This window comes from Myotis nattereri (assembly GCF_964212035.1).
Source record: "Myotis nattereri genome assembly, chromosome: X".
Lineage (NCBI taxonomy): Eukaryota > Metazoa > Chordata > Mammalia > Chiroptera > Vespertilionidae > Myotis > Myotis nattereri.
Window position 1 is genome coordinate 98,568,492 of NC_138078.1, and position 16,390 is coordinate 98,584,881.

The 16,390-nt window shown below is 39.0% G+C and overlaps 1 protein-coding gene across 1 annotated transcript in view; it reads left to right on the top strand.

The window, feature by feature from the left end:
* ATG4A (autophagy related 4A cysteine peptidase) overlaps window positions 1-16,390 on the top strand; it is a 63,216-nt gene that overhangs the window by 10,677 nt on the left and 36,149 nt on the right. The window lies entirely within an intron of this gene.

Below are 16,390 nucleotides of genomic sequence, written 5' to 3' on the forward strand. Positions count from 1 at the left end.
TTGTCAATTTTTTTATTAAAAACAAATTAGTATTGTTTAAAACAATTTTTTTATATTCTCTATTTTGTTTATTTCTGCTCTAATCTTAATTATTTCCTTCCTTTGGCTAACTTTGGACTAAGTGTGTTCTTTTTTTCTGGTTCCTTAAGGTATGATGTTATTTATTTGAGAACTTTCTTCTCTTTAAATGTAAGCATTTATCAGTACATGCTTCCCTCTCAGTACTGCTATTGCTGCATTCTATAAGTTTTGAATTGTGGTGCTTTCATTTTCCTTTGTCTTGAGATATTTTCTAATTTCCCTTTTGAATTCATCTGTGACTGGTTGTTCAAGAATATGTTTTTTAATTTCCACATATTTGTGAATTTTCCAGTTTTACTTCTGCCGTTAATTTCTAGTTTCATGCCATCATGGTTGGAAAATATTGCTGGTATGATATCAATCTTTTAAAAATTATTAAGAATTGTTTTGTGACCTAATGTGATCTTTCCTGTAGACTGTTCTGTGTTCACTTGAGATGAATATGTATTCTGTTGCTGTTGGGTGGAATGTTTTATATATGTCTGTTAGGCTCATTTGACCTATAGTGTTGCTCAAGTATTTTCTTTCCATATTGATCTTCTGTCTGAATATTCTATCCATTTTTGAAAGTGAGGTGTTGAAATCCTCTACTATGATTGTGTTGCTGTCTCAGGGGCCACTAGGCATCCAATGTATGCCAGCTCCCCGTCAGCACCCAATTCGTGTGAGACAGATACCAGTCCTTCAGGCAGCCCTCCAAAAAATCAGAACGTTGGATACACATTCTACTCCTCTTCTTCCCTCTTGAGGGGTAAGTTTCAAGTTGTGCTCCTTCTGATTGCACTGAGCCATGTGAGCCCCAGTAAACTGCCCTCTGCTTTTCATTTTCAATGGTTCCCAGGCATCCAAGCTATGTCAGTTCCATTAGTTCTCTGAGGGAGGTGAGACAGATACCATTTCCTTGGGAAGCTCTCTGAAAAGCCAGAATGTTGGAGCCATGCTCCCCTCTTTACTTTCTTCCTGGAGTTGTGGGCTGGGACATTCTCTTCTGGCATTGAGCTGTACCAGCTTGGGGGAGGGCTGATGTGAGTAAAATTAACTTGCTCTTACCTGTTCCAACGCGGCTGTTCTCAGCTTTTTGCTCATCTTGGGTTCTGTAACTTCCTAACTAGATTCTGGAAATCTTATACAAGTGCTTTGGTCCATATATTGTTGTTAAATTGGTATTTCTGTGGTGGGAAATAAGGGCTAAGATATGCTATTCTGTCATCTTACTTGCATGCAGCATATTTTGATATATTGTATTTTTGTTTTCCTTCAGTGCAATGTATTTTTTTTTTTACTTCCTTTGAGACCTCCTCTTTGACCAATGGGTTATTTAGAGCTGTGTTGTTTAATTTCCAAGCCAAACTGTCTTCTTCTCTCTTTCAAAGATATATATATATCAGTGTTTTTAGCTGTACTTATTGGGAAGAATAAAAAAGGTGTATCTATTCTATCTTTTCTTAGAACCAGAAGTTGTATAAGTGGTTCCTTAAGGAAAACATGGGTGATGTGTTAGCTATTGCCTTTCTCCCTGTAAAACTCTAGTTAAGAATGGGTGAAATCAGCCGAAACTGGTTTGGCTCAGTGGATGGAGCGTCGGCCTGCGGACTGAGGGGTCCCGGGTTTGATTCCGGTCAAGGGCGTGTATCTGGGTTGCGGGCACATCCCCAGTGGGGGATGTGCAGGAGGCAGCTGATCGATGTTTCTCTCTCATCGATGTTTCTGACTCTCTGTCTCTCTCCCTTCCTCTCTGTAAAAAATCAATAAAATATATTTAAAAAAAAAAAAGAATGGGTGAAATCAGCCTGGCCGGTGTTGCTCAGTGATTGAGTGTTGACCTATGAACCAGAAGATTACAGTTCCCGGTCAGAGCGTATGCCAGGTTGCAGGTTCACTCTCAACGGGGAATGTGCAGGAGGCAGCCATTGATATCTCTCTCTCTCTCTGTCTCCCCTCTCTTTTCCTCTTTGCAATCAATAAAAATGTATTTAAAAATGGGAATATCACTCTGACCCCCTAAAATATATGCATACTTATATTTTATGCTTTTTAACTGTTTTTGTAAACACATAAAAATATTACCACCCTAACTAATATTAAGTGGCCAGTTCAGTGGTGTCATGAAATAGACCTCCAGAACTTTTTCATCTTGCAAATCTAAAACTCTATGACCGTTAAACAACAACTTACCTATTCCCTAGTCCCTGGTAGCCACCATTCTGCTTTCTGTCTCTGAATTTTTACTAGTTTAGATATCTCATATAAGTAGAATCACATAGCATTTGCCATTCTATGATTGCCTTATTTTACTTAGCATAATGTCCTGAAGTTTCATCCATGTTGTAGCATATAACAGGATTTCCTTCCTTTTTAAGGCTAAATAATATTCCATTATACATATATACCACATTTTGTTTATTAATTCATCCATTGATGGAATTTGGATTGTTTCTACCTTTTAGCTACTGAGTATCATGCTGCTATGAACATGGTTTTCAAGTATCTCTTTGAGACCTTGATTTTAATTATTTTGGATATATACCCAGAAGTGAAATTGCTGGACCATATGATAATTCTTTTAGTTTTTTGAGGTACCGCCATACTGCTTTCCATAGTATTTACACCATTTTACAATTTTAGCAACAGTGCAGAAGGTTTCCAGTTACTCCATAGCCTTAATAACACTTGTTAGTTCCTATAGCCATCCTAATGGATATGAGGTAGTAGCTCATTGAAGTGCCGATATACATTTCCCTGATGATTAGAGATGTAGAGCATCCTATTATATGCTTGCTGGCCATTTGTATATCATCTTTGGAGAACTGTCTATTTAAGTCCTTTGTCAATTTTTAAAAATCAAGTTATTTGATTTTTTGTTTTTGAGTTATAGGAGTTCATTATATATTCTAGATATTAACTCCTTATCATATATTATTTACAAATATTTTCTCCTATTCCATCAGTTGCCTTTTCACTACATTGATTGTGTTATTTAATATAGAAAAATTTTAAAGTTTGATGCTGTCCGTTTGCCTTTTTTTCCTGTTGTTACTTGCCCTTTTGGTATCATATCCAAGAAACATTGCAACGTCCAGTGTCATGAAGTTTTTTCCCTTTGTTTTGTTTCTAGGCATTTTATAGTTTTAGGCTTTATGTTTAGGCCTTTAATCCATTTTTAGTTAATTTTTGTATATGGTCTATGGTAAGGTTCCAACTTCATTCTTTCCCATGTGGATATCCAGTTTTCTAGAACCATTTGTTGAAGAGACTATCCTTTTCCCATTAAGTGGTCTTGGCACCCTTGCAAACAACCATTTGACCATATACACAAGGGTTTATTTCTGAGTTCTTCATTTTATTTAGTTGTTCTATTTATCTGTTTTTACACCAGTACCACAATGGTTTGATAACCATAGCTTTGAAATACATTTTGAAATCAGAAAATATGAGTCCTTCAACTTTGTTCTTCTCTTTCTTTTTTTTTTTTTTTTTTTTTTTGGTGGGGAGAGTATCTAGGGTCCCTTGAGATTCCTTATGAATTTTAGAATGGATTTATCTATTTTTGCAATAAAATGCCATTGGGATTTTGAGGTATGGCATTGAATATGTAGGTCACTTGATAGTGTGGACATTTTAATATTAAGTCTTTCAATACATGAACACAGATGTCTTCCCATTTATTTTGTGTCCTCCAATTTCTTTCAATAATGTTTTGTGACTTCCCATTGGTATACTTCTATATACTACATTAAAAACTGACAATCAAGTAAAAATTCTTTGTTAAACCTTGCTTTTCCAGTAATTTAAGAGTGCAGAGCTATGGATGGGGTACCATTCATTGTTCCTACAAATTTTTTGCTGATTATGACAGTGGTTGCCCATATGAAAGTCTTTGCTTTTTCAGGCATTGAAGCTTTAGCTAGCTCCTTTATGGCTCCTTTATGGGGCTAGGGTCTGCATCCTGTCCTTCCCTTTATTCACTATAATTAAATTTACCTTAAGACTAGTCCTCTTTAGTGATTCTGAACCTGAGGCCCTGGTAGGACTGCTTAAGGGTAGAAGTCAGGAAAGGCAGAACCAGGTTTTGGATGGAGAGAGACACTTCCATGGAAAGCAATCTGGAGCTCTGCCTCTTCCATGATGCCTTCTCTGACCATGCTATCGTCTTTTTCAGAATTCCTATAACACTTTTGTCTACTGTTACATCTCAACATTCAACTTGTCTTACCAAGTAGAATAAACCTCAGTTACCTGACTCTTTTTTAAAATAATGCATTTTTAATAATGAGGGTTTCCAAATGGCTCATGATTTCCTCTATTTAAGCACCATAAGCTTTTAGTATTTTATCCATCCTGAATGGAATTTTTCAAAAAAAATTAAATAAAGAAAAATCTACTCCTCTAACATCTTATATAGCATTTATGGACATAAATTTTTTTTTATTAAGAATCATGATTGCCCTGGCTGGTTTGGGTCAGTGATTAGAGCGTTGGCCCATGGACTGAAGAGTCATGGGTTCAGTTCCAATCAAGGACAGATACCTCAGTTGCAGGCTTGATCTCTGGCCCCTGTCAGGGCACTATGGGAGGCAACCAATTGATGTGTCTCTCTCACATTGATGTTTCTTTCTCTGTCTCTCCCCCTTCCTTCCACTCTCTCTAAAAGTCAATTGGAAAAAATATCCCTGGGTGAGGATTAACAGTAATAAGAAAAAGGATCATGATTATGACTATCTGTTGTTATATTATGGCATAATACAGTGGTAGTCTATTGAAATGTGATTTACTATTTGTCCCTGCACTAAATGGTTCCAGAGCATTTATTCTCTCTTCTCTCTTCTCTCTCTCTCTCTCCTTTCTTATCTCCTACATTAGGTTTTCATGATTTTCTGGTCAGTTGTTCCATCTTTCTGCTGTCAGTCTACTTTTGTAAAATCAAGCCCCATTCCCTGTCTCAGTAGGCTCAACAAATACTTTTTAACTGGGACTTGATGCCTGAATGTAATGTTTCTCAAGGCTCTTGAGTGGTTAAGGATTTATTTTCTCTAGTCTATTTTGTTGGTTTATCTGCAGGCTTGCTCTAATTTGGAGAGTTTCTCTGTGGGAGTAAGAACAAAATATCCAGGAAGAGAAACCACTGGGGCTCTTGAAATCAAATTACTCTAATTTTTCTTTCTGTTAATCTCTTCTTACACTGCATGGCTCTCAGTCAGGGCTTTCCTGTTGTGCCTTCTGGAAAGAATAGTTGGTGACAGGAAGCATTTTGAGGCAACTCTGGCATATACTAGTATCACTTCATCTCATCAGAGAAATGAACTTCAAAAGTTGACACAAGAAAAGGCATCCTCCATTTGGGACTCTCTGATGGAGTATTCAGGGCTCTGAGAAGGAGTTCAGAGTCAGGAGCATTTTAAAATTTTGCTATAGTTGTCATGATAGATGGCAGAGGATAAAAATGGGAGCAGCTTTCAGGGGTAGTTACTGTGAAATTCATAATGGAGAGGGAAAACTATTGTTACTGAAGAGGTCCAAAGTTCTAGAAGTGTGAACTGAATATAATGGAAATTACATAGCTAGAGATATGTCTAAATGTCATAATTGTGAAAAGCAAGGAAGGCAGTTATTAATTATATTTCCCTGTGTACAGCTATTTTGAATATTTACCATATTGGAATTATTTCAACTTCTCAGAAGTCATAGGATTTGAGTGTACTTGTTGATACTGACTCTCTGGTGAAATATAAGATACTAGGGGCCTGGTGCATGAAATTAGTGCACTGGGAGGGGGGGTGGTCCCTCAGCCCAGCCTGCCCCCTCTCACATACTGGGAGTCCTCAGGCGATGTCCTACTGACGGCTTAGGCCTGCTCCCTGCTCTCCTTGTGGAGCGGGCCTAAGCCACAGTCTGGCCTCCCTTTGTGGGAGGCAACCAGGCTGGTCAGGGGAAGGCACCACCCCCCATCACCCTGCTGCTGCAGCCACTGCCAGTCACCGCAGCCACCAAGGTGTTTTCATCAACACGGACTCCAGTCCCTTCACCATGAAAAAATGACAACTTTCTTTAGGCATTTTCAAGATGTGTCTTTCTAGGATATGACATTGCTTTCTTTCTTTTTTTTTTATCCTCACCTGAGGATATGTTTCCATTGATTTTTAGCGAATGTGGAAGAGAAAGGGAAAGACAGGGAGAAATATCAAAGTGAGAGGAACACTTTGATTGGTTGCCTCCTGCATGAGCCCTGACCTGGGCCCTGGCCAGGGAGGAGCCTGCAACCTAGGTACATGCCCTTGGTCAGAATTGAACCCAGACCCTGCAGTGGGCAGGCCAAGGCATTATCCACTGAGCTAAACCAGCTAGGGCAGGATATGACATTTCTTAGCCCTCCAGCAGCAAACCTTCGTTTTTTTCTCCAGGAGTGTGGTGGAAAAACCCTAGGTCACCTTTTTGGATTCTTATTACCCAAGTTACTAAGAATATTACCAGTGGCATACAGGGAGCATAGCCAATTAGCGGTCAGAAAAGGTGTTTCCTCTGTAGTTCACACCGGTCACTGGCTCGGCCCCTGCCCAGGCCTAAAGCCTCTGTCCAAGGCTTTAGGCCTGGGCAGGGGACCCCCAGCTCCCTCAGATCACTGGCTCTGCCCCTGCCCAGGCCAAAAGCCTCAGGGCCTAGGAAGGGCCCCCCCTCCGTCTCCCTCCGATCGCTGGCTTCACCCCTGCCCAGGTCTAAAACCTCTGGCCCAGGCTTTAGGCCTGGGCAAGGGACCCCAGCTCCCTCCGATTGCCGGCTCCACCCCTAACCAGGCCTAAAGCCTCAGGACCTGGGAAGGTGCCCCACATCTCCCTCTGATCGCTGGCTCCACCCCTGGCCAGGCCTAAAGCCTCTGGCCCAGCGTTTAGGCCTGGGCAGGGGACCCCCAGCTCCCTCCAATCACCGGCTCTGCCCCTGCCCAGGCCTAAAGCAAAGGCTTTAGGCCTGGGCAGGGGCCCCCTTGGCTCCGATTGCAGGCTTGGCCCTGCCTGGGAGCCCCCTGGCTCAGGCCCTTCCTGGGCTTTTCAGGGCCTACATGGGGCCTACCTCGGAGTGACCTGGGTGCTGATGATGTTCCTGGGACCCAGGCCACTGGGCGGCTATGTATGCAAATTAACCGCTATCTTTGTTGGGTTAATTTGCATACTCATCTGATTGGTTGGTGGGCGTAGCAGAGTGACACCAATTTGCATGTTTCTCTTTTATTAGTGTAGATAATTGAAACTTTCTAGCCCTGAGTGTAGCCCAGGGCTGGCCAGGGCAGGCGGGAAGCTTGGCTTCCTCCATCGCTGGGGGCAACCCAAGCCTCCTGCTCGCTCCAGCTCCGTGGCTGCTGCCCATCTTATTTGGGTTAATTTGCATACTCCCTCCTTTTTGGCTTGTGGGCATGGCTTGAGCGTAGAGGCGGGATGGTTAATTTGCATGTTTCTCTTATATTATATAGGATGTGAAACTAAAGTACAAGCTTTGAAATTTAAGTATATTTCCTGTTGGCCACACCCAAGCACAAATTCTAATTAAACACTTAGCTTTGGGGTTATTAACACTTCTTTAAAGTTTACAAAGCACGTTCACATCCATTCTCTCATGTGATCTCACTATAGCCCTGTGCGGAAGGTATATATCCATTTTGTGGATAATGAAAGGGAATCTTAGCTTAGTAAAAGACTGGCCCAAGGCGACTTGCTTAGTAAAAGGCAGAACATAAATAGAAGCCAGCTCTTCCATTTCATAAGCCAGTGTTCTCTTCAGCATAGTATGCTTTCTTTCATTATATTAGGGCAGTGGTCAGCAAACTGTGGCTCATGAGCCACATGCAGCTCTTTGGCCCCTTGAGTGTGGCTCTTCCACAAAATACCATGTGCGGGCATGCACATATAGTGTGATTGAAACTTCATGGCCCATGCACAGAAGTCGGTATTTTGTGGAAGAGCCACACTCAAGGGGCCAAAGAGCCACATGTGGCTCATGAGCCGGAGTTTGCCGACCACTGTATTAGGGGAACAAATTCAATATATTTCTCTGATGAAGACCAACTAATGCTATAGTAGTAAAGAAGAATTAATAAATTTGTGAATTTATAATCAAAATGAGCCTATAAAAATAGATAACATTTTAGAATGCTATAAGTTGAAAAATCCAATAAATTGGCATTAAATCCAAGTAATATTTGAATCTACAAACTACTTGCACTGGGATTTGAAGTGTGTGTATTCAGAGAGGTGGAATAAATTCAGAAATATATCTCTCCTCCTGATAACAAAAGAATTTTTGTTGTTAGCATAATTTGACCTGTATTGGCAATCTGTATCAGAAATAAATCCAATATGGAGACTTACCTTTTTTTCTTAAATTGAGGTATTCCTTATAGACATTAAAGTATAGAAACCTTGAATTTACAGCTCAATGAAATTTTATGCATATGTAACCTCTACCCAAATCAAGATATGGAAATATTCCTGGCCACCCAGAAGGTTTCCTCTTGCATCCTCGCAGTCGACACATCCTCCCAAAGGTTACAGCTATTCTGACCACTATCATCATAGATTAGTTTTACCTGATATCAAACTTTATATAAATACAATCATACCTTAATGTAATAATTTGTCTGTCTTCTTTTGGTTAACATATCCATGAGATTAATCCCTGTTTTTTGTATAGTATTAGTTTTTGTTGTTACTATGTATCATCTCATGTATGATTCCCCACAGTTTATTTATCCATTGACCTGTCTTAGTTCAAGTTGCTGTGACAAAATTTCATAGACCATATGGCTTAAACAACAAACATTTATTTCTCACAGTTCTGTAGTCTGGGAGGCTCAAGATCATGGTACTGTGAGATTCAATATCTGGTGAGGTTCCTCTTTCTGATTTTTAGACAGCCACCTTCTTACTGTGTCCTCACATGTTGGAGAAAGTTCATCAATCTTGTGTCTCTTATTAGGGCACTAATCCCATTTATGAGGGCTCTACCCTCATGACCTAATTACCTCCCAAAGGCCCCACCTCCTAATATCATTACATTGGAGATTAGGACTTCAACATAAGAATTTTGGGACGGTACAAACATTCAGTCCATAGCACCTCTGTTCATAGACATTTGAGTTGTTTATAGGTTTGGATATCATGAATAAAGCTGCTATAAACATTCATTTGTTGGACATAAGCACTCATTTTTATTAGATATAAACATAGGAGTGAAATCTTTAGAGTAGGTGGAATAGCAAGACATTTTAAACTGAGAATTACTTTAACTTAGGGTAATTTAACTTAGCATTAATGAAAGAACTGATGGCCAAGTTTCTTATAAGAATACCCACTTTATGAAGAGCCATACTTGGAGATGAATGTGAATCTCAGCTTTGTTTAGCAGGTCAAGATTCTTTGCTTGCCAGATATTAGAGAACATTTTTGCTATGGTTGTTGGGTTGGGTCTTTCATGCTTGTGGGTAGATAGATATATATTTTTCTGGTGTCTGGTACATTGAGTGCTCATCAGGGATGAGGAGCTATTATATTGCAAACTGTATCATTTTTTGGATGGAGTCAATTTGTCTTTTCTTGGACAGTTTGGCTCAAGGGATCATAAAATAACATAGGAAAATGAAGTTCACTTTACAGAAATTTGCCTTAGGATTAACTTGGAATAGATCTTTTGTTTTGAAAGTGAAGATACACATGTAATTTTATGTTATCCCAAAACTTAACTCTAGCAGTATAATTTACGTTACATCAAAGGTAAAGAATTTTTAAACATCATATGTCTGCTGGCAACATTTACTAATGAAGTGTGATATTGAAAGGATATGGGTAAAATTCCTGTGGTCTAGGAGGCGGGTGAGGTGGTTGTAAACAGAGGAGAAAACTGGGAAAGTGCTTCAATGAAGAATAAAGTTTCCGTGAAAGACTCAGAATTTTTCCTGTTCTACTATACTACTGAGTGTGCCAAAATACAGAGACTCACCTTAACCCCTTCCTTGATAAAGATGCTTACTTCAGGTTGTTTTTTAAAATAAAATTTAATTTGATAATGAATATAAAAAATACCCTAGGTTTTCATTACAGGCAATTAATTGTTGCATCACTTCTGTTCTGTAAATAGTGGAATACCTAGCCTTCCTCTTGGTGCTTTTGAAACTCTTTGGGGTCTACATGAAGCCTGGGGTAAGCCCAGAGTCCTTACCAAGGCTTCTAAGACCAGCATCTACTATCTCTTCCTTCCTCTTTAGCCTTAGCCCTTGACAGTCTCCATGTGGCATCACTATTCCGTAGTCTCTCAGCCCTTGGTATTTTGTTACAAGCTTCTACTCTGCCTGGAATGTCCTTCCCTTGCCCAATTTACTTAACTCTCATACTTTAAGGCTAAGCCCTGCCATCATCTTTCTTCCCAAAGCCTTCTCTGTACCCCAGACTGGCTTATATGAATGACCCTCTTCTGTGCTCCCTTATCCCCCTGTACATATAGGTACTGACTATACTATATCAAAAAGCACTTCCTTTCTCCCTCTCTTCCCATTAGACTTGAAATTGCTTAAGATATGTTGCTATCCTCAGGGCCTAGTATAGTGCCGGTCATAGGATAGGCACTCGGTAAAGGATTGTTAAATTGATGTTTGTATGGACATATAAACCAGCTTTTAGACCTTTGTTAGTATGCCTATTCATTTCATAAACATTTGATAGGCATTAAAGGATGATTAATGTTAAGCACTGTGATCAGAGCTGTAAAGGATACAGAGATGAACACTACATGGACTGAGATGGGAGTTTATTGCAAGAGCAGACAGATTACATGCCCCCAAATAATAATAATCTGAAGCGCAAAGTGCCCAATGCCATAAAGGAGATATAAATAAAGGACTATAGTGGCTTAGAAGAAGGAGCAAGTACTAAATTGAGGAAGAAGTGTTCATAGAGAAAGTGGCATTTGAGGTAGGATAGGTGCAAGTAGGACATGAATGAGCAAAGAGCCTCCAGAATATCATGTGATTTATTTTGTCTGAAAAGAGTAGATTTTATGAAGGTATAATGAGCAGTGGGGAACAACTAGGAATGTAGGAAGTGGCCATATTGGAGAGGACCTTAAATGCCAGGCTGATGAGTTTGTATTTGATTCTTATAAGTTGGAGCGATCTCAGAAGCCCATGGAAGTTTTTGACATGGGTGGAGAGATCCTTTAAGAGTCTGATAATGGTGTATTTTAGTATTTTCTTAGTAAATCATTAACTAATTAATTGCTAAGCTTATAATTACTTTTACTATAAACAATGTGGAAAAACTCCAAGGTCTGTGGCTCCTTGACCTTTTTGCACTAGTCTTTTCTCACTGGAAATCTAGATGAGGTAAAAAAAAAAATCATATGACCCATTAGTTCTGCGAAATGAAAATTGAAATTGACAGAGGAAAGAAACATTAGCAAGACATAAATGGCCCATAAAAATGCATAGACATATAAAGTGTTTGCTTAGGAACCGTGTCCAAAATGTTGCCTTCAGCTGTCTGGAAAAATCCGGACACAGTATATGAATTATATTGTTAACATTTATTCCTTTGGGGTAGTTTAGATCACTTCCAGCTAAAAATAACTATACTGTTCTAACCTCAGACTGTCTACTCTTACTCTCCCCTTTAAACAATGGGCACCGCATTGTCAGTTTGTTTTATAGTATGTTATATAACCAGAGCATCTGGTTTCTTGCTGCCTTAGGCCAGGCCTTCACCATTTCATGCCTGGATTTTTACAACTTTTTCATTATTCTCTCTGTCTCCAGTGCCTCAAATCTAGCTATACGACCTTGGGCAAGTCATGTAACCTTTCTGATATTCTGTTCTCTTAACTCTAAAATGCAAGTAATGATTCTTGCCCTCTATCTCAAGGAGCTGTCTTGGGGATCATGTGAAAGCACTTGAAAACTGTCAGTGGCTTTACTAAGACTTGGACTCTACAGATTGGTTTTATACCCTGTACAATCTAGTCCCGAGCCACCTCTCTAATCTCATTTCTCAACATTCTCTAGGATCTACTCCTCCTCTTAGACACACACAAACTTATGGTGTTATCCTCATCTGTAATATTCTCCCTCTTATCTCTGCTCATCCAAATCTAAGCAATAATTTAAGGGCCAGTTCAAATTCTACATCCTCTTTGAAATCTTCCCTGATGACTCCAATGCTCATCGGTTTCCACCTTTGCTGAATTTTGACAACATTTAGTTATTATCAGTGTTTGCTTATTTGTTGCTTTTTATTATAAGCTCTTTATTCACCCAAGGCTCATTTCTTTACCCATGTTATGATTTTATGATGCTTTAGTTTGTTCATTTAACATTTAGTGAATGTTTGAGGATGTTTCCTCTATTCCTCATAGGACCAAGTGTAGAACTTAGAAATAATAGTTGGCTCATTTATTTAGACATTTATATACACACTCTCTTAAGAGAGAGACAAGAGAACCCATCTTCTCTTCCTAGTGCTTGGAGTACCCCTCTTAACAATTTCCACCTCCTACAGAACCATAGGAAGGCCTTTAAGATGGGACTGTCAATAGAAGTTTCTGTGATTATAGATCTCTTTTATAGCTGTGCTATCTAATATACTAGTAGTAGTCATTAGTCACATATGGCGATTCAGTACTTGAAATGTGGCTAGTGCAACTGAGTAACTGAATTTTTATTTAATTTTAATGTAAATAGCTGCCTGTGGCTAGTGACAACTGCATTGGACAGTGTGGGTCTAGATCAGTGGCTTTCCAACTTTTTTGATCTAACAATATAATGAGAAATACATTTTATATTGCAACCCAGTTTATATATACACAAATTTCATGAAATAATACTCATACTATTATGTATTAAATATACTATTATATTTTCTGTTCTATTTAATTTCATTTAAAAATTCTGTTTGCAAACCACTATAGATTTCATAGACCATTGATGAATTATGGTTTTCTCATTGAAAAACATACTGCACATTTTATAAGTGGAGAATCTGAGGCCCAAAGAAGTACAGTAGGTTCTGCAAGGTCACATAGTTTTAGAATGGAACTAAAAATTAGGGTTCATAGGCTAGAGATATTTCTAAGAGGGGTGAAGAGTGATTCTTCCTTCTGTTAGCCATGCCCCCAAATTTTATTTTGATGTTGGACAAAAATCATTTGACACACTCTTTATTTTGACTAAATACTATCATAGTGTCTTGCTTCCTGCATGAATCATGAGCTCTGTATTTGAGTATTGGTGCATTTGGGTTTGAAAAATGCCCAAAATCAAAGTTACAATATAATGGAGGCTTACTTTGGACCCACTACATGACTTGGCAGGGACACTAATATGAAACTACCTCCTGGGGAATAAAACCAGGCTTTCCACTAGCAGGTTGATTCTTAAGGACAACAAAACCTATTGATTAAGAATCAAGGTGATTCTCATCTCTGTACAATAGTTGCCTTGAGTCTTGAATTGTAAAACCAAGCAAGTAATTTTTTCTCCATTTGCCCATTCAATATGCTACCTTATTTGTATGCCTTATAAACAAAGAGAACCTTTACAGAAGTGGTATCTTTTAATTCTTCTGAAAAATGCATTACTCCAAAAAGAGCAGTTACCCTATCCAAAGAAAAAGAGGCAGCAATTTAGAATACAGTGGTCTTCATGTTAGGTGCATTCCTGATCAGTTTGTGAATGGAATCCCTTTTCCTTATGGATATATCCAAATGCATTTCAGTCAGCAGATAGGAGGCAATAACTTGTCCTTAAATGAAAATAACAAAAATATATGCTAAGATCTGGAAACAGCCAAAGTGCCCATCAGTAGATGGATGGATTAAAAAACTCTGTGGTACATTTACACAATGGAATACTATGCAGGTGTAAAAAAGAAGGATCTATTATACTTTGAGACTGCATGGAGGGACCTGGAGATTATTATGCTAAGTGAAATAAGCCAATCATACAAAGACAAATGTCGTATGATCTCACTTATATGTGGAATCTAATGAACATAATAAACTGATTAATAAAATAGAACCAGAGGCATAGAAACATGGAACAGACTGATGAATTTCAGAGGGAAGGGGAGAGGGGGCTGGGAAGAGATTAACCAAAGAACTTATATGCATATATTTAATGCCCATGAACTCAGACAATAGGGTGGTGAAGGCCTGGGGTGGAGCGAGAACCGGGTGTTGGGGATCAAAGGGGAAAAAAGACATCTGTAATACGCTCAACAATAAGTATTTTTTAAAAGGCAATAAACTTTTCAAAAGCATCATTTTAAGGGAAAATTTAAAAAGTCCAATTTTGTATTACATTTGATTCTTACCACCATGGTCAGTAGCATGAATTGACTGAAGTCTCTAAGAAATGTTGTATTTTGTGGTGTCAAGTTGAAAACCAAAGGGCCTTATCACTTACTAATTGTTGCTTGACAAAAGGACTGGTTATCCCTTTGCTGAATTGCCCGGCAATTTGTCAGGTGCATGCAGCCTCCTGTGCTCCACCACCACCAGTACTAGACAGTTAACTAGAATCTCATAAAGTCTAGTTGAAAGCTAACTCTTTGATTAAGACTTTCAGGTAAGTCAGAAAATGATAATGTTCTCTTAGGATATCAGAGTATATACTGGTCTACAGAGAAATCATTCATGTATTTTGCATTATATGACAACTTGGCATTGTTAAAGTGTGACTTGCTAAATACATTCAAGAAAATGTGCAGTTTTGAACATGATAATCCTCCTTGGAAAGCTAAGAATTGTTGTCCCATCTCTCTTTTTTAAGTTCTTGGTTTTCAGAAAAGCATGGCACTGGTAGGAAGAGACATGAAGATGGACAGGGCCTGTGCGCAGGCGAGCAGAGGCTGGGAAGACCAGGACACTAAGTGGACCCAGGAGTAAGGGGGTGAAGTCACATTTTAGGCTGAACTTTGTTCTTCTGGATTCCTCTTGCCTTTTTAGCCTCTACTAATCAACCTACCATCTACCATGCCCCTCTTCACAATCCCTGTGCTGGTTGACTTCTTCACATTTTTTTTAAACCTCTCCTTCCTTTGTTGACCATGTCCAGGAGTCCAACACGTTCTGGGTAGACCTAGCTTATTATCTCCCTACCCCACACTATTTTTCTGCTACCATCTCATCACCCACACTTGAAAACTTCAAGTCATTTTTGACTCTCATTCTCCTTGGCCCCACCCCACACTCAGTTGCTTGCCAAATCTTTTTGGTGTTTCCTCAACCAGGAATTTCCTCCCTTCCCCCTTCCCACCTTTGACTTATTTTCATTAAGGCTCAGCTCTGATGTCACCTTTTCTAGGTTATAGAACAAATGATTCATCCCCAGTTGGAATGAATCATTTGTTGCCTTCTACTAGTATATCTCTTAAAAAAATATTACTTACGTTACCGAATACAAGGGGCTTGTCTCTTGGTGATCATAACCTAATGAATCAAGACCAAGACAGAATATGAGTAAGGAAAATTTATTTGCAACAGGTAAGGAGAGCACTGGGGATGATTCCCAGAGCTGTGTCTCCAAATACACAAGAGTAATTGTTTTTATTGGGACTAGTTATGCTATATTCATTAAAAAGAGACAGGTCATTATATGCAGAGGCTAGGTCATTCTAACATAGGTGCAGTAAGGGAGCATGCTTTATCTTTTATCACATGCATCGAAAATGGTAGGTAAGTTCTGCTTGGGGAGGGGAATTTAGTATTATGATTAAGCAGGATCAGTATTCCTTTTAGGCATCCTTATCTGGTTTCAATAGGAAAAGGGTGTTATTGTTTTGTGGTCAGTCAGGGAACATCCTTTTCCTGCAAGACAGCTCAGCAAAGATTGTTAGTTTCACAATTGAGCAACCCTTTTAACCCCATTCTGCTTACATTTATTTGTTTATTAGAGAAGAATGAAAAATACAAACTATAGTGACCTTCTTGCTGGCGTGAGAGGGGCTGAAGATTAAGAGAAAAATTCTTTGACTACCATTTTGGTCAGAGCATCTCAAAGGAAGCAGCACAGTTCTCACAGGCTTTAAGGGGTAGTATTAATTTGACAAGATGGCTGGGTAGTGAGTCATTGAGACAGGGTTGGTGATAGAGAAATACTTTTATTTTTTCAGCCAGTACTAAAAAAAGACCCAAGGCTTATATGCATAAATGTTGTACATTCATCCAATGCCACCCTTCCTCACTCCAACCAGGGGAATGCCAGAGAGGCTGCCTCTTTCTCACACTCCTCTCAAGCTACTTCTTTTCTGATTTTCTTTCTCTTTCTAAGCTATACTGGGCA